Source organism: Hylaeus anthracinus, unplaced genomic scaffold, assembly GCF_026225885.1.
Source record: "Hylaeus anthracinus isolate JK02 unplaced genomic scaffold, UHH_iyHylAnth1.0_haploid 11982, whole genome shotgun sequence".
Taxonomy (NCBI): Eukaryota; Metazoa; Arthropoda; class Insecta; order Hymenoptera; family Colletidae; genus Hylaeus; species Hylaeus anthracinus.
In genome coordinates, this window is record NW_026534330.1 from 10,426,433 (window position 1) to 10,449,083 (window position 22,651).

At 36.4% G+C, this 22,651-nt stretch overlaps 1 protein-coding gene and 1 long non-coding RNA gene across 5 annotated transcripts in view; both read right to left on the reverse strand.

Annotated features, from left to right (window-relative positions):
• Positions 1 to 22,651, reverse strand: part of LOC128885847 (unconventional myosin-XV) — an 87,707-nt gene that overhangs the window by 12,737 nt on the left and 52,319 nt on the right. The gene's annotated exons all lie outside the window — the stretch shown is intronic.
• LOC128885873 (uncharacterized) lies at positions 10,351 to 11,984 on the reverse strand. 2 transcript variants are annotated; one of them, XR_008459684.1, is made up of 4 exons: positions 11,674 to 11,984; positions 11,219 to 11,504; positions 11,092 to 11,121; positions 10,351 to 11,022 (listed from the first exon to the last, which is right to left on the reverse strand). It is a non-coding gene; the product is annotated as an uncharacterized LOC128885873 (long non-coding RNA). The 2 variants fall into 2 exon arrangements; XR_008459685.1 differs by having other exon boundaries at positions 11,572 to 11,984.

Genomic DNA, 22,651 nt, shown 5'->3' on the forward strand with positions numbered 1-22,651 from the left:
TGAGCGTCTTGTCATTCGACTTCTCCTCGACCTGCGCCTCGTTCTGCGTCCTCAGCTCCTCGAACCTCTTCAGGATTTCTCTCACACTAAGTTTGCTCCCGTCGGCGTTTTCCTCCGTGATCGTCTCCATCTTCGACATCTTCCGGTCCCCGTTCATGCGACCCGAGATCTGATCGCTGTCATAGAAGTCTTGGATCAGCTCGTTCAGCTGATCCTCTTGTCTCTGCGTAGTCGGGGATTGAGCTCGATACATGGTCTCGTGGGTGTCATTGTTCCTGTTCGGTCCAGGCTGACCTCGCAGCAGGCAACCTTCTTCTAATCTCAGCTGCTCGATCGTCGGTTGACTTTGAGACCGATCGAAATTGCTGGAGTTCAGGGAATTAATCGTCGAGGCTATCGAGCTCATAAAAGGCTTCTGCTCCAGCTTGGACACGTCGATCCTCGGTATGTTCTCATATTCGAACTTTTGAGTAGGCACCTTGGCGTCCTTCTTGTTCGACTCTTGGCTCCTCGAGATTTGCTTCACGTTATTCTTGTTTACGTCCAGCTGGCTGGAATCCGGAGACACCTTCCTCTCTTCCTGCTTTTTCTTCCTTCTCCAGTCATCCTTTGCAAAGAATTTGATGAACCTGTTCTTCTGCTCGCACTTCGAGCCCTTCTCGCGGTTCGAGGCCTTCTCCAGGAAGGCCCCCGAATCGTCGGTGTGCCCGTATTCGTCGCTGCTCAGCTCGGACTCCGAGGACTTCACCAGCAAGCTGTCAGGAGAGTTCGTCTTCCGATCTTCGTCGGAGAAGTTCTTGAGATCGAATTTTCCGACGAGATTGTTCAAACTCTTCCTTCGAGGACCAAGCTTCGCGTCGTGATCGTCGTAATGCTTTCTATAGTCCTCGTCGACGCGGCAGAAGTAGTCCGGCGTGGATCTCCTCTCGATCCTCGCGTCCCTTCGGTAGTCCAGGTTCCTCCCGTTCTCGTTCGTGTCCAATTTACGCAGAAATTCGGATCTACGTACGATTCGCTGCACGTTGTTGAATGCTCTCGGCTCGTTCTTCCGGGAATCGATTTCTGGGGGCTCGGAAGGGTCGAAGAACTGAGACAGGATCTCTGGACGGTGCTTCTGCTTCTTCCTCAGGGTCGTCGGCAAATCGGCCCAGTTGCTGTAGAGTCTTTTCGAAAAGACTCCTTCGGTGTCCGAAACCTCCCTTTCCATTTTTGTCAGTTGACGGTGTACACTTCTTTGGCGAGTTTCGTTGAACACATTTGGAGAGTTCGGTGACCGTTAGTCACTTTATAGTACGATCATTGTTATTTCGCGCGCGTCACAGGTTGATCTGATTGATAAGTAATTACTTATTATCTTGCTAACCAATTGTGTTGTGGACGTTCGTGATGTTAGGACAGGAAGAAATTTATTGGATAAATATTGAAATTTGTCGACGAGGAGAGGTTAGAGCATCAGGGATAATGATAAAGAGAAATAGCTAATTAATTTATGTGCTGCTGTTTCAAGTATGTATTTACATTACAAGGCGACTAGGAACTTATATAGAGTTACAATCAGTCTAATAAGTATTCGTACTCTCTGTGCCTGTTAAAGAAATTTGCCTAGATTCAATGATAGGTTTCATGTTACCAAATCCATTTTTCGTTATATGTACACAAGTGTAAAGATTATCCATGTACATATTTATAATGAAACATTTATTTGGATATATGAAACCTATCCTTTAATTTAGACTTTGTTTCTAGATATAGAGAGTACGAATACTTATGGGGCTGACTGTATATTACCTATTAGTTTTCTTGAATTAATTGAAATAAATATTCGATCAGTTAGCGAGGTAATACTGTTTTAGTAAAGATGGTAGTTTTGGGGAATTAATATAAGTTATTCTTGAATGTACCGTGCGCACAGGCTTTATTATATAATTTTAATCTATAGCAAGTTTTGATATTATTTAGTAATTAAAATGGATTTTATAGAAGAGCAAGCATTGAAAATTCTGTTGAAATTTGTTTCAAATTTCTGTCTTAGTTACAGAAATTACAAACTGTTTTGTTTAAATACATTACAATTTACAATATATATATATATATATAATTTAAAAACATTATTTACAATAAAGATCGAAAACTGTATAATTTAGCAGAGAAAACTATCTCACAATCTAACTCAAACATACAACAAAAAACTAGGTCAAATTGAACACCTATTCATGTGAAGTTTTTTCATTGTTTTAGGTTCTGAATCGATTCCTGAAATACTTCCCATAAATTGCGAGATACCCTGTATAACAAGTTTTAACGTCCACGTTGCATTTGGCAAATAGTTGACGAAACACTTTGCATAAAGAAGTATTTGCATTCCACGAACGGCTTCACCGAGAAATCTTCCGCTCTGGTAAAAAATTATGGCCTGATATTTATCCAGGAATGACGTGGATTGAAATATTTATCGGCTACTAAATGTCTCGCTAAATTCCCTTTTGATCTCGGTGACACAAAAAGTAACTGCTGACAGAAGTCGTGTTCGCCTTTTGCGATACGAAGGAACAATGACTTGAAATGACGATGAATGCTGAAATACGTCGTTCTATAAATGACGAATAGCCTCTTTCAAGAATAACGTCTTTTAAGGATACTTTCGAAGCACAGTTCGCATAACACGCGTTATCGAGCACGACGAATGCCTGGAAGCGATATGTATGGAAATTATATCCCGAGGAATACAATTGACCCTGATTCTTCGAATCATAGAAGAATCGTTTACGCGCGACCGTGAACTTTCCTCGACTACGAATTGAAAGTACTTCTTCAATAATTAACGAAAGAAAAAGAGTCCTTGCGAAGCGAATGAATTATCAACGCACATTGTCGTGAAAATTATGTTTCATGAACTCTCGATTGCGTGGAAATGAAAAGACAAGATGTTCTTGAATGGAAAATGTCGATTGATTGGATAAACTTTCTTCTGCAATAATTTCGAAAAAAAAACTGGGCCATGTCGTTGCGAAAGTTCCTTTGTATCAGTTTCGAATATACTTAGTTTCGTTGCTTTTGATAGTTGAACTTGTGGAGAACAATTTTACGACTGGGAAGAAAAAACGAATTTGATTTAATATAATTCTGTTATAAAAAATGTAATGTCATCGATGTTTGATACATATATAAAAGTCAACATATTAAATTTAATTATGTTTTTGTTACCTTTTCATGAAATGTAAGGTAAGCATCAAAATACATACACACATTTATAAATTCAGAATATTGTAAACAGTTTACAGAAATCCAGTTTGAATTTCAGCACTGTTTTATATATGAAAATCATCAGCAGCAAAGGTCGGCATACATTTGCATTGTAAAATATTTTTTACACACAGGACGATCAAGCAAACGGAAATTCGATTCGTTAGGAACGCATCGAATGCGTCTCTAAAAATTCATTTTCACTCGGAGTTGTGAATAAAATTTCGAGAGAACTAAAGAAGAGCGGTTAAATTCCAAGGAGAAAGGAGAAAGAAATCGTGGGAAACGTTGATGAATATTCGTAGAATGGAATTGAGCGAATTATTAAAGAGTCAGGAGAAGAATACGCGAGGCTCTTTAAGGGAAAGTAGAGATTCTGCAATGCCTGCGTTTTAGTGACCATTTGATATTCTTTGCATTCTTCGATAAGATATTCGACTTGTTAGGAAAATTGCAGGGTTGTCCTTGTCGTGGCACGATAATGTTGGATGTGGATCACGGAAGAAGGTCCTTCTTCAGGGGTCCGTGAGAAGATCGACGAAGAAGCCTCTCGTGAGACCGAAGAACAATGTACACTTTTCATTGCAATTATCTCGCGCTAACGAACTCTCCTTCGTTCCGTCAGCGAATTAGAAAGGCCTCTGCTTTCTTGGAAACTCGCCTAATCGTATGACCACCATTGAAAAGGGCTCTTTTCGTTGTTACTAAAAACTCGAGGGTAAAAACTTCACTTATAAAAGTGATATACAATACATCTCAAATTAATATCCTCGTAAGACATATTACTGATGAGATTTACAATCCTTGATAGTTCATAAAGGCGAGTGAAAATTGGACAAAATTTTAAATAAACACAAGTAAACAGTGATTCATTAATTTTTAAATAGCAATTTGACGAAATAATTTATAAGGTTGAATTGAATGATACAATTTTATAGCTAGATATACAAGTACGTGTAAACAGTTAAAATGTACTACAGGTTTGAAAACCAGATCAGGTAGTTTTATTTGGTTGTTTAAAGCGCCGTTTTAATTATTATTCCGGGATGTGAAGTTGGTTAGCAGGATTGGTAACAGTATAATCTCCCGGATTACGCTATCCTATAAAATTCTATAGTATAATCTAAGAGGCTGTACTGTTATCTGACGTGCTAGTCAACTTGTTTGCTCTGAATAGTGTGTATGTAGATTGCTACATAATCATCTACAACGTTTGCTGCATTCAAATAGCGCAGGAAGTATATTGACAATACAAGTCACAGCTAAAAATATAGAACAGAATTATGAAACGAATTCTCTTTTAGATACGAGTGACTTCTTCTTTTCGAAAGAGTAGGATTATAAATATTATCAAAAGTGAATCAGCAGTCTTAGTCACAGCTCAAGTAGTGGGTTTTGACAAGGTACCAAAACACAATTCTGTTTTAATCGCAATTCATGTCCTGTTTGAAAGGATAAGATTAACAGTCGACATTTTTAGTTCATTGTAGTGGATTTTTGACACAGAGTTATAAACATATACATGAATGTACTAATATACTCACAATTGAACAAAAGTAGCAAGGTTCAACTAAAGTGCTCCCAACATAACTTCGAACATACCATAATATTTTCCTAGAATGAATATTTATCTAACCTAGTCAGTGCCATCTTAAAAAGTGGTCGTTTTATGAAATTGATTCACAAGACCTGAAATAACTCGTATTCAAAGCAGTTGATCAATTTAGAAGTCAATTTGTATGTCAAGTTCTCCTTTTCAGCAGTTCAAGAATTTATGCGTATAACTCATGGAAGAGGAGAGTGTAGAAATTAAAATCACAGATTCGAACAAGGATCGACAATCGAAAACTTGACCCGAGGAAGAAGTAGAAAGAGTACTTCTATAAATCGTAAATAATTAGTATGCGGCTATAGTAATGGAACCAGCAGGTTTTGGTTCACGAAACGTCTTCATCTCGCAAATCCACACGCGAAGGTATAATGAATGATGCAGATGATTTCGATTCATCTCTCCACGGTAACTTTGTCACGTAAATCTTGTCCCAAGGATTATTTGAAATTATAATTTTAGCCTTGAGTGATAATTCGCCATGTTTATGCTTCCTTTTATCACAGGCTACGCGACGAGTGCTGTTCTTTCGTCGAGGATCAAGTCGAAGACATGGATATTCGTCTCTCCGAGTAATTTACTTTAATCTTATCTTGCGTCACTCGGGACATGCTTCTCGGGAACAATTTTTTGGGATTAAGTTAAAATATTCTCCAAGGTGAGACGCTGTTGCGAATAATCGGTCGATCGAATATAAAAAACAAGATTTCAAGGACGCTTAATTAATCGACGTTCTTTTGGTCTGGTAGGGAAAGAAGAAGTAATTTCTATGAATATTCATTCCGCGAAGGGATGCAGTGCGATCGGCGAAGAAACAGCTAATTAGCATTGTCCTGTTCCGCTCTGTTGCATGGCGCTAATTAAAAGACATTATTCTTTTGCTTAGACTCCGTTTTAGTTAACAGACGTTCCTATAGAAGTCACTGGTTTCGAAGCCGATTAGATAGTTGTCAAGACTGCACGGTAATTAATAAGGTTACGTGTTACTTTCTTGCCGCTGATTACAAAAAGTCGAACAAAGATTCGACGAAAAATCTAAATGGAGGTCGAAAATTTCTCGATATCTACTTGTTTCGCTTTACTTTCTTCTATAAAGTAAGAAAATTATTGTTGACAAATCGTACTATTATAGAAAATACTGAACATTGAAAAATATCGATCAATTTGTTCAACTATATATGTTTGAATTTGTCGTGAAAATATTTTGTATGTAATACAATTAATGCTATAGTTTTCTAAACTAGCCGATTTAATTAATTTTCTTCGACCTTCAAGGAAGTCTTCGAGGAGAGACAGGTTCAAGTGGTCGTCACTTTTAGGCTGCTTAAATAACAATTTCGTTCTTACTTTAATTATAGAGCTCGGTCAGGTTCGTTCCGCGAGAATAATTTTCTCTCTGCGGTGTGGTCGTCCCGATGATAATGGCGGTCGACCGTTAATTTACATCGCCCGGCGCGCAGTTGAAACGAATTTATGGTTAATCAGTGGCTATTATTCCCAGCTCGATCGAAGATCGATATCTAGGACCGAGACTGGCTTGGTACCACTGGCAAGCACTGCGCAACTATCCACGGAACGCGTAAACCTGCGTACAGAGGGATTGTTAACGATCTTGCATGCGATCAGAAGGCTTGCGTAAGGAAGATCACGATCACACGCCTATTTTTCCGTTCCCCGAGGTGGCTTCTTCATCGAGAAACGTCGATGGAAAACTAGCGATACGCCATACTCTTTCTACTGGGTTGCTGCATAGAATCTTGCTGGATTCTTGTAAAATTGGAATAGTGTATGTAATACTAATAGAACCATTTCTTTAATATAAGTACAAATAATCAATGGAAATTAAATGAGACCACTGTTTGTCAGTTTCTTACAAAACGTACATGTTTAAATAAATAATATTTGAAAAACAGAGAATTCTAGAATATCAGTCATAACATTATCGAATAATTTCACCTATCATCATTAATTTAACACTTTTAATTTGCTTCGACCAGCATACAATACCTAAACTTGCAAATAAGCAAAGAACTATGTATCTCAATAGGCCACAGTAGAGTTAAAGGAAGAAGCTATAGATATCTCCCGAACGACCATGAAAAAGCATATCCTGTTCCGTCTCAAGACCACGAATCCTCAATCCTGACCCTGGGACCGTCCAATTCGAATTAACTTGACCAAGGGAATCCGGATTCCATCGTAATCATCCGGCAACAATGACGATCACCACCTCGCAACACGTCATCCCTTGTTTGCGTCCGAGATGCCAGCTCGAGGACGTAATCAATATTTTCAGAAAGCTCGGGGCTCCATCGCGTCTCGTCGAGCCCAATTACCGGGGCGTGTTGCGCATTCTGGAAACGAGGCGTGTTGCGTCGTTCTGGAAACATTTCCCAACGGGTCTCGAGGGGCATTTTGCGGCGGCGGCGGGCCGAGGTAAACAACATTGCTAGTCGTAATTGAACGTCGCGACACGAATACCGGGATTTCGCCATGACACTGGCGCAGCGAAACCGATTTATTGCGCCACAATCGCCATCGAGATCGAGACCATTCTTCCCTGCGGTGTTAAGAAACCGAAGTCGAGGCTGATGTGTGACATTGCTTGGGAACGTGCCCTAGCCTTCGATCTTGTTATTTCAGAGCGATCGATAAGCCGATATCGATCGCTGATCGAAACGACTGGAAGTTTTCTTGCCTTTCGCAGGTTTATCGAGTTTCGGTATGGCTTTGTTCGATTGTGAGTAATGTGCTTAAGCGCAGAGTATGTGTAATGATCTAGAAATTATTTTGCTTACTTTCATTGATTATCATTTATTTTATTTCAACGTCACGTTAGGCATTATTGTTGAAGTATAAATTAATTTTTGTTACTTAAAATGTTACAAAATTGCTCGGTTAGTATTGACATTAGTGACATTAACTGACATTAGTGTCAATCTTTTTGTGTTTATATATTTTTATTTTTATTTCATGAATACGCGTTCATAACGTAAACAAGTTTTTGTTTCATGAAAGAAAGTATAGACGATTTATATAACACTTGATACGCGGAAAAGATACTTAATGTCAATAAATACGAGTTGTTTTTTTAAATGTCAGCAAGCAAATTACCACTAATATGTGTTACTTTATTTATTCACTTTGATTTGTAAGGTCACATCTACCGGAATGTGTTAATTAGTAACCGCACTAATTTTTAGAAAATTTCTATAGACTTATATTTTCATAATAATTGCAACAAGTGTGTGTATTTTAAGAGCGAGAAAATATTTGAACGAGCACTTGCATTCCTGACTAATTTCCTTAATATACCACTACATGAAATTTATTTTACCTTTCAAATATGAAATTATGCTTTGGTTACTTATCTTTTCACGAAGTAATTAACAGTAGTTAACTAATTAATTACTGAACAGTAAGTGGCTGAATCTGCAGAGCTAGTAGATGTCTTTACAAGAAAACTTTTCGAATACATTCTGTACAATTTAGCTCAACAAATATGTAAATTTACAGTTTTCTCAAATGTTAAATTTAATAACTATAATTTTGTTAAATTTCATAAAATACACAATAATTTCCCGCAACCTGAAACCGCTCCAAACAATTCTCGTTTAATGTTTACGCTCCAAAATTGTGTCCCGCAGCTAGTGACTATTTCGAAACGTATTCTGATTCGAATTTACCATCTCTTCAAGGTCAGCGTTGGACCGAATTATAATCGAATAATATACGTACGAGTAGGAATTCTCGAATAATATACGTACGAGTAGGAGTTTTAAATTTACTCGAGTAATCTGTTATTCATTCGTTTTTAAACATTTTTATTTAGATGAGAATTTCATCTATCTCTGTTCATGGTCCAGGTAGCTGGATTTACCATTCACCTCTCTGAAGTTTCGTGGCATGTAATTTCTTGCTCGAAGGCATCATCATAACATATTCCAAAGATTCTCAATGGAATTCAGGTCTGGGCTCTGTGTAGGCCAGTTCATTCACCGTACCCCGATCTCCTTCAAAATGTGTGGAGCACGCTCTGCTGCATAGACATCGGCACTTTCTTGAATTAACCTCTTCAGGGATGCTGCTGCACACGTGTATGTTTAATTTTGTTGGTTAAAGTGGAACGCGAAAGAAAAAGTTTTCTTATCCTTCTTTTAAGACGTTTAATTTTAAAAGAAAATTGTCTTTTTTTTTAATACGTGCAGTAGCTATATATTTTATTTAACAATACAAATTATATCCGCTACTAAAATGTTAAACTTTTTCATATCTGTCGAGCGATTATAAATATAAAAAATCATGTATCGAAAATGTTTCGTCCCTGTAATATTCTACTGTCTATTAAATACTGTAATGTAGAAGTAATTACTACGATTGCGATTTAATATTCGTAATTAAATTTCCAATAAGTTGGCAATCACAAGTATCAGATTAAATAAATATAAATATCACATTTAAATTTTCTTTATTCTGGAATAATTTTGCTCCTGAAAAGGCTAAGAAGAAGTATTTCTCATTCAAGGAAGCAAACGTATAGGAAATTATATTTTATGGAAACTTTTACTATGCAATGATTGGCTCTGAGATTTTTGTATCTAATCAAAACTAGTTCTACAATTGCCTGCCTCTTTATGTCAATCTAAGTTATAATATACCCACCATGGCAAGTCATTCTAATAGAAAATATGGAGTCAGCATGAGGTCTACTTGGAATCATCAGCAACCGTTTCATCGACAATGTTTTTAGCAGGAATGTATCACGAGTACCATCTTCGACCGACCTGTGTGTTGACCAACATTCATATACACACATCAACACTGATTATTATCATCGATACTATCTGTCTATGTATCCGAAATATGGTCTTCTTAATATCTCTAGTAATAGGTTCTTATGGAACATTTTGTCTAGGCAGAAAATTGTTATTTGTCTTTAATTTTATACTGACATAATAATATTAGAAGACAATATTTATTTCTTAAATTATTAAGGCCCAAAGCCACTTTCAGGACACATACGACAAAAATTCTGTCTCTATGTACTTTCAAAGTTGATCAAACACAGTTAAATGTAATTCTTTTATTCGAATTAGAGGACAGATGTATTACTAAGTATCATCCAGACGATTTACTATCCAGGTCATGCACTATTAATTACTAGACCGTTTGCTGATTTCACGCTACCATACGGTTACTGTTATAATCCTTCGCACGTAGCGCTTGCTTTCGAAGATAATAATCTGTAATCGAATGACGAGTAACAAAGAGAAGCACTCGTTTCACGAGTTCCTCTGTTTAAGGACGGAAAGCGATAGTTACGGACAATGCGACTAGCACTACCTCGCCGGCGTGAGAATAGACTGAATTCGGAGTCCCGTGGAAAAATAATAACGAGAGTCCTTCGAAAGTTGACTCACGAACAGAGTTGGCCATCATTTCATTTGAATAATTTATGTCTGCATATGCAACACATATGGTAAAATACATAGTAATTACATATTCTCACGTGTTAAAATTATCTTTGCATTTTAATTAAATCTGAAATCCAGAATAAATTAGAAAAAACTTCCCATTTCAGCCACACAGATAAACACGGATTTTTATCAAGCAATCACAGTAGATAAGGAAGAATTTACTATTCTTCCTAACGAATAAACACGGAAATATACAATAAATGAATCCAGTTTAATTTCCTGCAACTAAGAATAGACTAGAATTTTACAACCATTTAATTGCATATTTTCTTACTACTTACGAATTCTGCAAACAATAATTTTAATTGACAAATGGCATAAATCAATCAAAGTGAGATGAAGACGATGACATACCATAATAGGATGTCACTGTTAACAGAGACAGTTATCTTTGTCTTTATAGATCGAAGCAATCCTAGTATTTCTTTATTTCTTAATTCTCGCAATTAGAGTAACTCATACATAGAATTTTCTGGCTACTTAGGTAATTTCTTTGACACTCTTTCCGCTCCGATTTCCATCGGGCAGGTATAACCAGAATCCGGCACCCAATGATCTAACTATGAACAAAGGTCTCCATGCTTAGCAGTCATTATGCAATCTGATATAGTTTGCTCAAGAGAAATTACTCTGCTAAAGTATGCGGAAAGCGTAGCAGACGGTGTCCAACAAAAATAGTAACATAATCATATTCTAAAACAGAAACGAAGATTTTGGTGCAACCACTAATCGCTTCCATTTTTGAGTTGGAGTATATCCTACCATGTAAAAGAAAACGGCTTTAGTTATTTCCTGAAAAATTTTCATTTATGAAAATTACCGGTTCTTGAACCACAGTTTTCAAATACAATTTGTCGTATCTTAGGAAATATTTGATAAATATACCTACCCAAAATGAAAAGTCTCTATCGACTTTCAGATCGAAGAAATACTCAATTTAGAATTTGTCAAGTTCAGATTTAATTATTATTCTTGTTATTATTACTTTTATTAAAGAAATCAACGAGCATAAATCTCGAGACTCCAATTTTTCTAGCAGCTTACGATTGAACATCGATTAAATTTTAACAGAAAAGAGTACCAGAAATCTCATTTTTTATCAACCTGGGGTTCCGTATTCCTCTCCTTAAAATTTCTCATCGTCAGACTAAAAAGAAACAAACCAAAAGCCACCCCTATAACAAGAAAAACGAAACCCGTCGAATAATCCACAATCGATTCCTACTTATTTGTCAACTCAACTCGTTAGATCACCCTACGATCGTCGAACATCCCCCAAAAAAATTTGCATCGCCCACAGGGCACGGTACATTCAAGATAAAAGGGGATAGTAGGGAAACGAACCGTACGAAATGCTTCACATGACACTTCTACGCGGGAATCTCGCCACTGTCACTCACTGACCACCTTATCAACACGATAGGAACACCTGGTGCGCGTGTCGTGGTACTCTCCGTGCCCGATGCTCGTGATCGCGAAGCGGATGATGCGATCCACACGGAGTAACTCGGAGAACACGGTGTGCACCTTTGCGAGTTAGCGCACCGCACGACGACAGTCGATGAACTGAAGAGCTGTGCGGCTTCCGATAGACAGCGCTGTTCGCCACTGGCTGCGCTCTGCTAGCCGGTACCATCGAAGCACCGATATCTGGGTCGAGCCTTTCCACCGATGTGTGCCGGAGTGCGTTCCTCGGCGACGATGGGCACTCGACGTATGGTTTCGTTTGGGTTTCCGAGTGAATCAATCGCCGAAAAGGGGGGAGTTACCGATTACCTGCCTTATAGAGGCTGTTTAGGGGGCAGAGTAATTTAGGGGCTGCGCTGGTCTCGACCAGGATAGGGTTGAGCATTAACACGTTGATTGCCAGAGAAATATTCTTGAAAATTTCTGCTAGAATTAAATATTATTCAGACTATTAGAGGCTACGTAATCAAACATCCGTCGTGGTATTTATTTTTTGTAACTTCATCAAAATACACGAATTTCATTTAAATTCATTTCCTGTGAAGCTTAACTTTCAGAATTAATGTTATTAGTTCTTCAGTGAAAAGCACTGTCACCCACATATGGGTGACGTGGCGATCAACGTGTTAAGGGGGTATCCTGAATTAGGAGGTCTAAAAAAAGCGGTTCTTCGTGAATTTTTTCAAGATAGAAAAAAATAATTAATTCTATCGAACTTTTTATCCTATTTTCATACATATTTGAGTAGTCTGTACAAATTTTTTCATCAAGGAATATTCAAATTGAGTCGACTGTGACGCACATTTGTAGAGCACCTCACAGTTAAAATCTCCTATCGGCGGGACAGATGCAGGTCGTTATTTTGGTTTGACACAAAAAAACCAAAAGAAATTTTCATTTTCATACATTTCTCTTCTATGTGAACTAAGAAAAACCCGCAAAAACGGAGGAATGTGAAATTACTGTAAGTTTGAGAAAAAGAACGAGTTCTTTGGGTGAAAAAAAATAGTAAATAAATAGTAAATATTAAAATTTTAAACAACTTATTTATAAAGTTAAAGTTAACTTGATAAATAAGTTGTTTAAAATTTTTTTTTATGAGTTTTCTTAGTAAATGGTTCGTCATAAGTATCGTACAAATACTTATTGCTTCTATACTTTTATCCACTTTTCGCATTTTTTTTTTAATTTCACAAATTACATTAACTAGTAAATGTTGTTTGGACTATATCTATCTTAGAGACACCTGAGAATATGTAAAATATCATTGATTATAAAAAAAGAAGTGAATGAACTACAATTTCACATAAAAATATGTTGGTAAATTGATCGGTGTACGAATATATTCTACACTTACTGTATAAGCAACATCAAGTTTATTCTAACTTATTAGGATCAGAATTAATCAAAATTAGAAGAGAATGTTTGAAGAATTGAACGAGGATTTCATACAAACAGCTTTAAACATTTTTTTTTGCAATAACCTCTAAATAAAATCAAAAAATCGCTTGTCTGACCTTCGTTTGGCATTGATATTCATTTTATAGTCTTGAGACTTTAGTATCAGTAATAATTCTTGCGAAGTCGAAGAATCGAGGACACGACTTGCATTACCCAAAAGAATCCGGTTGTACAGTTTATTTTCCAGTTACTTGATTTAACTTTATGCTGTTCGATACTTCCCAACTTTCAAGCTTCCATGAGTTAAGTGCGTCAAAAACTGTTCCACAGCTTTATTAATAGTGCTCAACGTTAATATTTCATTTAAAGTTTTTCATCCAGTCGCCAATTCTGAGAACTAACGCTAAATATTAATGAAGTTATCAAAACAGAAATTTATAGAAGTCTAGTCGCATTAATAAGTTGTTGACACTGTTCCTCTGAGCAACTTGAGTTTTATTTATCTTTCAAATCGTGTGCTTCAAACAGTTAAAATGATAAATAATTGAGTTCTCAAAGCAATAAATATAAAATAATTAGTATCTATAAAAGAGGAAGTTTCAGACCATATAGTGCCCCTCTTCAAGCTAAACTATTAAAATACTCACCCATCAACGTAAATAAATAGTAAATATTAAATTATTGAGAAAGAGTAGAAGGACACTATGATTGGAATGCTCATACTGACTGTCGAGGAATGCGAAGTAAAAACGTTTTCCCTGAGTCCTGTTCAAGGAACGACAAGATAATCGAGTGAAACTCTCGAGACGAGCGATCATAATAATCGGAGAGGTCGAAGTATTTAGATTGGGAAAATTATCCGTCGTTATCAGAGGGAAACGACGAAGAATATCGTAATAGAGATTCAGACGTTATCCTTATGGACTGACAGAGAAATTCCTGAATAGTAATTAATAAATGAAACGACTGGAATAACAATATTTCTCGATTTCTAAAGAATTTGTTTACTCTAGGACTTCTGGGATCTTCGCAGATTTTGCATATTCATGCACTATCCACTTTTTTCGAACGATCGAATAGAGTTGAAACTTTTAAATAATATGTAGACAATCCTGAACAACACAAACGAATTACTCAAATTAGTCAAGATATTGATAACAACCTCTTAGTTGATGTGACCTTAAATAAAGTAATTAAAAAAGAAAAAATTGTGTTTCCAAAATATCGAGCTTCCACATTAAATTGGTATCCGAACCGGTATTCGTCACCGAAACGATGAAAATATCTAATGTCTCCATTCATTGCAAACACGGAGTGCTAAACTTTTCTCAGAACGTCTAAAACGATCGACACTCGAACACTCAGTGTGTCCACAATTTGCATACGAAATACTGAGCGTCCACGTGAAATTGAAGGAGATACGTGCCTCTCGAAGTGTACGATAATCGAAACACCTGAAACCTAGTTGTTATGTCATAAGCTTCACTGACCTATGTTAATTGGCCTCTAAGCTAACCGTCCCTCCGTTGGCTGCTAAACACTCGTCCAGTTCGCCAGCACGCATGATGCATTCGTAACTAGAAAACTGTACACTCGACGTGGTTCTCCCATACCAATTGAGGGAATTAAATGCAAAAGAATTCAGGCGCGCGCATTCTGGCTCCGCTGCAAACGAGTAATTTCTTTAAATTACAATTTGAAACGTCGAAGTCGTCTTAATAGTTTCAGACGTTGACACTTTAATCGCGGGCCAATTTAAAGTATCGTGGCTTATGTTAAACAGGCCAGAGTGTAGTAATTTGCAATGTCGAGTCGACACTACAACCGGGATGCGTGATGTTTTATACATTGCTTTCATTAGGCTGGGAGACACTTGGGTTATGCAAACGAGACAGTACGTTGCCAATCATAAAAAATTTAGACGGGTCCTGAGCATCGCATAACAAGTTTAAGGGTCTTTTATTATCAGTATTTTTGTCACTATTTACATATAAATACTTTTACATAGACATGTGTCCATTATTCTGTTTCTTTCTCAAAATTTAGTTTCTTTCTCAAAACTTAGAATTGGAGATGTTTTAATATGTCTGGTACGATCTGCAATACATCTGAATTTTAATAATCATTATTCCGAATGCACGATGATGATATAACACTATAATTATGGATATAAGATGACATCTTATACATTACGCAAGGGACTCGATTATTCTCTATAGAAATCTCTGTTATTCAGTTTTAATTGCGTGCTTCACGTTATGAATAAAATTAGGGATGTGTCAGTCATACGATGCCTCTCAAAGAGAAGACCTTTACGAATTCGATCCGAGATCTTAGTATTCCACACGCATAACAGCCTACCGACTTAATCGTTCATCGGCCACCGTGGAGCATTCTCATCGAACACCAATGAGAAATGCCCTGCGTCGGCATGCAGGTTATAAAACAAGGAATGTGGAATGGAAAAGTTCCAGTTAGAGGTTGCAGGCATGCGCATTCATTTCGTAACCAGAGAGTGAAAATTTCCTGGTCGTCTTGTTTCATTAAACACCGATGATTTTATTCATCTCGAAACAGAAAGTTACACGTAACATGGTTTCGTTAATATTCGGCTCACGTATCACTGTAATACTTGCCGATTCAATGCCTCCGGTTTTTGCAATCGGAAAAGGAAGTGCTGTACCCTTTAGAAATGTCAACATTTAATTAATCTTTAACTCGAGTAAAATTAAATAATTTATTCTTTAACGTGTTCCAAAACAGCTTTGTAAAAAAAAAAGTATTATAATCTGAGAAATATTGAAGTTCCGTCAAAGAGATAGTTCTTCTAATTGGTATAAGTTCTTATTGGCGACAGCTGGTTACTGGCCGTTCCTCTCGACAATAAGCAAACGTTAAGCGGAGGAAGAGAAATCGTAAAGAGAAGGCAGGAAGTAAATTAATCTACACGAAGATACATTAATTGAGTTGATAAATGCCTTAGTTTCTAGATCAATGTGCAGTTAAGGAACGTTACTCTAATCTAGACGTTTGTAAGAATTTACATTAGCGTTTAAAATTGGTAAATGGTACTCGTCACGCTTTGCTTAATAAATGTTCTTTTAAAAAGTATTCTGTTAAAGGAAATGTACCTTACTAAAAAATATTACCGTGATGCTAATCTTCTTTACAAGAAAAACATTTTAAATTATTATATTAAGCAAACGTTGAAATCATTTATTATTCAGGAAATTATCATTTTATTCGAGTAACTCGCTCGTGGTATTTTTGCTTCAGGATTAGTGAACGTAATAGCGCTTTATAAGGACAACACAGACAGGGAGGTCGCAATGAAATAGAAATCCGAACCGGAAGGCGCAGGAAAAGTCGGAAGTGATAGTAGTTTACTGAAAAACATTGTAATTCTTTTACTTGATGAATGCATTCAGCGAAAATAAAAATTTCTTTCTGTGAAAGTAACCTACGTATCCACCGATATTAAAGTATGCGCATTTATTATTATCATTGCGGTTTTTACAAGTGCGGAATCATACGTTCCTTATGCTTCAGATAGTAATTAGCTATTAACATATCTCTTCTTTAAAGAATATTGAGTTTTGTTTTAATTTGATGGAACCATTATTATAACACTATTAAACATTTTTTTAAAATTTGTGTGAATCAGATATTTTAGAATTTGTAGAATAGAAGTTTTATGGAAACATGTGTTTTAAAATATTTTGTAGTAAATTATTATTTCCTCCTCTTACGAATTGTATTCAGATTTAAACTCGTAATTTCAATTTTTGTTAATTCTATTCAATCCATAAATTTCATTATAAATATTAATAAATCCTATTTAAACTAGAATCTTTAGTTTCAAAATTAAAATGAAAATTTGATGAGCCTTTATAGGCCTGAACATAAAAGCAACTCTAAAAACGATAAAAAAAAATAGAATTTGTATCATTATGAAGCTTTCATCGCAAACAATACAAATTCGTCGTGCCACGAACAGGGCCTCCCATAATTTAAAATTCTCGATCGACGCCACACGAAAATGAAGCTACACAAAAGGTGCGTGATTCATGCGTGTATGTGTAATAGCAGGCGCACCTGTCGTTAACGGAAACGACCGATTACACTTGGGGCCCTTTTCAGGGTCCCATAATACACGAGCCTCGTCGTGAAGTCTGATCGTTAAACTACGGCTTCATTCCCATTTTCCAAAAGTCACGACATATCTTCTCCCTTTCTCCCAATTAGCATTTAAATTATTCTAAATAAAAATCTCGACACGGTTCAATTCTCAAGTCTAAGAAGATTTAATTAGTGACAATGATCGTGGCTTCAATTTTTTAATAAAATTAAAAATTCATGTCGATAAAGCCAAAGTTCATTTTTAAATTTTAATAGCACTTTTATTGACGGACACTAGTATTGGCAAAAATAGCAAGCAAACAATTCATACATACTTTCAAACACGAAAACCTTGCAAAACAATCACTCTTCTTCTAATTTCTTCTAAATAGAAAGTACAAAATACCTACATACGGAATTTCAAACAGTTATTGTAGACTAAGTGTTTCACAAGGAACGTTAAACACAGATATACGTATCACCAAAATTTTCCAGAAACACGAACAATGATATTCAACCTTTTCCGCCGGAAGTAACAAGGATCCCTCCACACACGAGCACAAGACAAGTTCCCACGTTCTACGTACACGACCTTACGACCTCTATCTTTCTCCTTTTCTGCTCGATGAAATCATTGATGATTTAGCAATCGCGATGAGACAGAGAGCTCACCGGCCATTATGCAGTTCACCAGTTAATATATAGGCAATCGACGTATGGAACGAACGCGATTGAAGCTTCATTCGCTGCGTCAATCTTTTAAGCTTCTCATTGGAATTACTGTGCGAAATATTTAAGCGACGGTTCAATTAAAAGGACATTCAAATTAAGTTTCAGATCCGTCATCTCCAACTCGAAATCCTTCTAGTTCTCCTATCCAACTCGAACCGTAATCGTCTAAAGCTAGAGAAACTTTCTACACGTCTAACCATGTATCATAAACTAACGTTATTGAAATTTTTTATTCAGTTATTAATTTCAGTATTTCCAGTCTGTTATATGAAAAATATCTGGAGAAATTGCCGAGTTGTTCAATCCGTTGCACGAAGAAAGTACGCTAAATGTAGAGTTTTCTCTGTTTCTAAATTAAAGCGCAATGTACTTTCATATACAAGTAATTCCTTGAAGTTTGTTATTTAAAATATTTTTGAGGAGCTCTTTATTATAACGTATTGTGATTTATAATGTTTTCAGCTCCAAATATAGTATACTTCTGTAAATGTTAAAATCAATTTTTGTTAAAAGCGTAGTAGTCAAAAATATAATTTTTAAAGGGAACCACATCTAATGAAGAAAGAAGAAAAAATATTACGGCAGATTCGTGTATTTAGCAATTACGAAATTGCGAAATTTACAAGGTACATAGAATCAGACCCATAAGTATATACTATATCTATTGGAGAAATTAGTCTAAAATAAATTATTTGATTGCAAATAAAATTTTACAAATTCATAATGAAACATTGATTTCGAAATATCAAACCTATCACTTAATTCAGACAAATTTCTTCAATAGACATGGAAGATAAAAATACTAATTAGACTGACTGTACATAGAATCGAAAAATGGAGTTTCAATGATCTGACGAATTTAAGAGACCCGAGAGAGAAACTCGATCCAGTTCGACCCTTTGTGAAACGCATTCAACGCTTTCTCGCCTGTCGTTTTTCCACCAGGTAATTATCCAACTAGTGACATTTGTCTTCGAGCCTTTTTGAACGCTGTAATACATGCCAACGTCGCGAAAAGGAGGCGATCGAGGCGAAATCTTTTCCCCGAGCTTGATCGTGCACTATAAAAGGCGTTCGCCGTGACTGGAAATACTAGTCGACTCGAAGAAAACTCTCCCTGTTTCGCGAACAGGAGTCACATTTTCCATTTATGACGTCCACTTTTTTGCAATTCCCTTTTTCCGCGGCGTTACGCGCCCGTGTCACGCGAAAATAAGACGCAGGTGTCGAATTCTTGCCTTCTTCGTGCGACAAAGACAAAATGAGGAGATTTATATTCGTTACGTGGACTTGGGAAATCGTACTTGGACGCGGTGATAAAATTCTGATTATACAATTCAATGCTCCAATTTTTTGCATGATTCGTTTTTCATGGCTAGCAGTATTGTTTTAAGAGAATATTATTTAATAGGTAAGATGGAAGAGATTTGTTTATCTTTCTGTTGTTTTATATTTCCTATATTTCTACATTCGTGTAGTGCTATGGATTTATTTTTGCACTTATCAAAATATAATATAACTTTATCAATGTTCTAATTAGAACATCCTGTAATTAGAAATTCAAAGGAAGCAATTCACATAGAATAAATTTGAATAACACTACTTGGAGTAATAAGAATATTTACGTATCTTGGATAACAATCCACGATCCACATTACTTACTCTCTAATTTGAGTTAGTAGGTTATACATCTCCAATCCTTTATATTGTTCTTCACATGTTTCGTTTACCACTAATTGTGCTTACAAATCTGGACTTTCCTTATGTTTTCTACATCTTCTCTCAAGAAGGCCTACACGATAGATCGAAAGATTAATTAAAAATAAACCATTTATGAAAATTCCCCATGAATTTTTGTTTTGTTTTTAGTCTTCTTACAAAATTATTTTCAGATTAATCTTAGCAACACATATTGGACAAATTAATTAGAACATAAACTTAGTAATTGCCTTGAGTTTCTCTATTCATATTGTCTAAAATAGTCGATTTCAACGAAACAAAAACGACCTCGTCTGCGGTACCAGATCAAGCATTAATTGCAAAAACTGAATTCTTGTTTTCCAGACCGTTAAATAATATAACCTCTTGCTTACGTCAAGCGTTACCGTTTCAGAAGAATGTCACGTAATACAGAAAGTCCATCTTTCTGAAATTCTCGTGACCTCATTTTTTATGACATAATAAATTTCAACTGAAAAAGATGACGTCCTATACGATGGTAAACGAACCATATATTCTAAAGGTTGCTCTCATTACTTCAGAGTTATTAATTAACTGTGTCAGACACCAAGTATCAAATACATTTTATTACACATATATTATATTCCTTAAATACATTTTATTTTCAAACAATGACCTTGTTCACTCAATTTAGATATAATCAAAAAAGGTATGAGAAAGTATACCTATAGAAGAAAAGAAGCTTAACCATCTCACATCTATCGCATAATTTTTGTATACAGACTGTGAAATATTGGTTCTTATTTTAAACAAGTATATGACAAGCAACAATCATTCTTTTCTTTTTTAAGAACTTTCGTGATTAACACTGGAACTATAATCGCCTACTATCGACACCTATGCACCTATTAAACACTGTATCACATCATTAAATTTAGAGGGCGTACATGCAAACCAATTTACCAATATAATTAGTAACCTTCTCATTAGTAAATATATATCAAAATTCAAATATGCCTTTGAATTTTTCTTAAAAATTTGCATCAACTTTCTAGACAATCCAATACATGGGACAAATTGGACACCTTGACAATCTAGAGTTATAATAGTTGGCTTGGGTCAAAAGGTTTGAAGATCATTTAGCAGGGACACCCGACTGTTGAGGATGGCTCTGAAACCGGGAAGGACACTTGGAGAGAATTTAGGCCAGACGGCGAGTGTCAGAAGGAGATAACGATCGTTGCCAGGGCCATTAGCAATTCAAACGGCTTCCGGCCATCATGCCCCGGTATAGTGTACGCGCGAAAGAAGGTGTTGCCTCCGGTAAACACGAGTTGCTTGAACTCTGAATCGCTTGAAAGAAGCCTAAGTAGCCGTGCGCCTGAACGTTACGTGGCTTCGACTTCTTCGTCTGCAGAATATTCGAGAAGCCTACCACAAATGCGCCGGTGTGGATCGGATCCGCAAAAGTGCTTCGCAAGAAAAGAGGAAATTAAAGTTTTGATATAGACCCTATGTTACTGAATATAAAATTATAGCGACTGAGTATAGGAACCCTAACACCCAACAAATCGAAAAAATAATAGAAAATGGCGTTGTACAAGGCTTTTTTCGAAATACCCGTATTTAGAGCATAATACACTGTGTGATAATGCATTTATTGATACACTTATAATATCAGGGTTTCGACTGGATATAAGGTATGTATATACATGAACATTTAAATGAAACTTGAAAATGATACGTTTGACTGCATAATTTCTATTATTTGCAGTTGATTACCTAGAATTCACTGTGTGCCCTTAATATGTTTTTATGTTTCGCTGATACCAATATCTCTTGGTGAAAATTTCCTAACATTTTCATTCACTTTCGATATGTAACACATTGTTTTTAGTCGTCGAGCAAAACTTAATTAATCACTTGACATACTTTTAAAGAATGGAAATCCTATTTTTAGATAATTATTATTTAGTTGAACGTTATCCAAATATTTAATGATATTATTGAAAGCGATGGTAAGACACAGAATTTGAGCTATGTTTCAGTATTTTCCGTGGAAGATAAGAATGTGGTAGGATCTCCGAGATGAAGCCTCTCGTACCCAATTCGTTTGATTATATGTGACTCGAATTAGCAATCGACAAATACGTCTACGAATGATCACAATTTGCATTCTTCGAAATATTCATCGAAAAAGATTCCGATAGCTACTTCTTCCTAATAGTAATACTCCCTAGATTATGCTCGCGGAACGCACGAAGAGGCAACTTTCTTCTCCCATGTGTGATGGTTTGACCCGAGCCGGCTCGGTCGCGCATTTCCTCGTCGCGTAATTGCGTCGACGGTGTGACAAGACGATTTTTTACAAGGGAGAGAAATCTACGATGAGATCGGATTTTTCAAGAGGCGCCTTGGGCCCTGTGCACCTGTGCGCGGGTACCGAGCGTTTACAATCGCGGCGGATTGGCTATTGCGCGGTTACGCCAGGCTACGAGAGAAACTGGATACGATGTCGCTGCAAAACGAATTGACGTTTCCCTCGCGTTGACGGGAATTCCTTTTCCCTTTGTCTCGTGGCGTAATGGAATGCAAAGATGCGACTGGTGTATAAATGGGGCTGCGAGGAGCATCGTAAATTGTGCAACCGTAGAACGGTATTCGGGGTCGTAAACGCTGTTCCATCCGAGGAGAGATACTCGGAGACGTCGTTACATCGAGATTGTTGTAAAATTTGTGCAATAGTTTAGAGACTGGATACATTCGTTTCTTCCTCTCTCCAATCAAAGTTGGTGTTATTACTTTTTAACACCTTTGCCAGGATGGTATACACGACTAGACTGCGGATTTTATGCATCTCTGCCGTACATTAACACGGAAAATAGAAAATATAAACATATGTAGAATACATTTTGTTAATTAA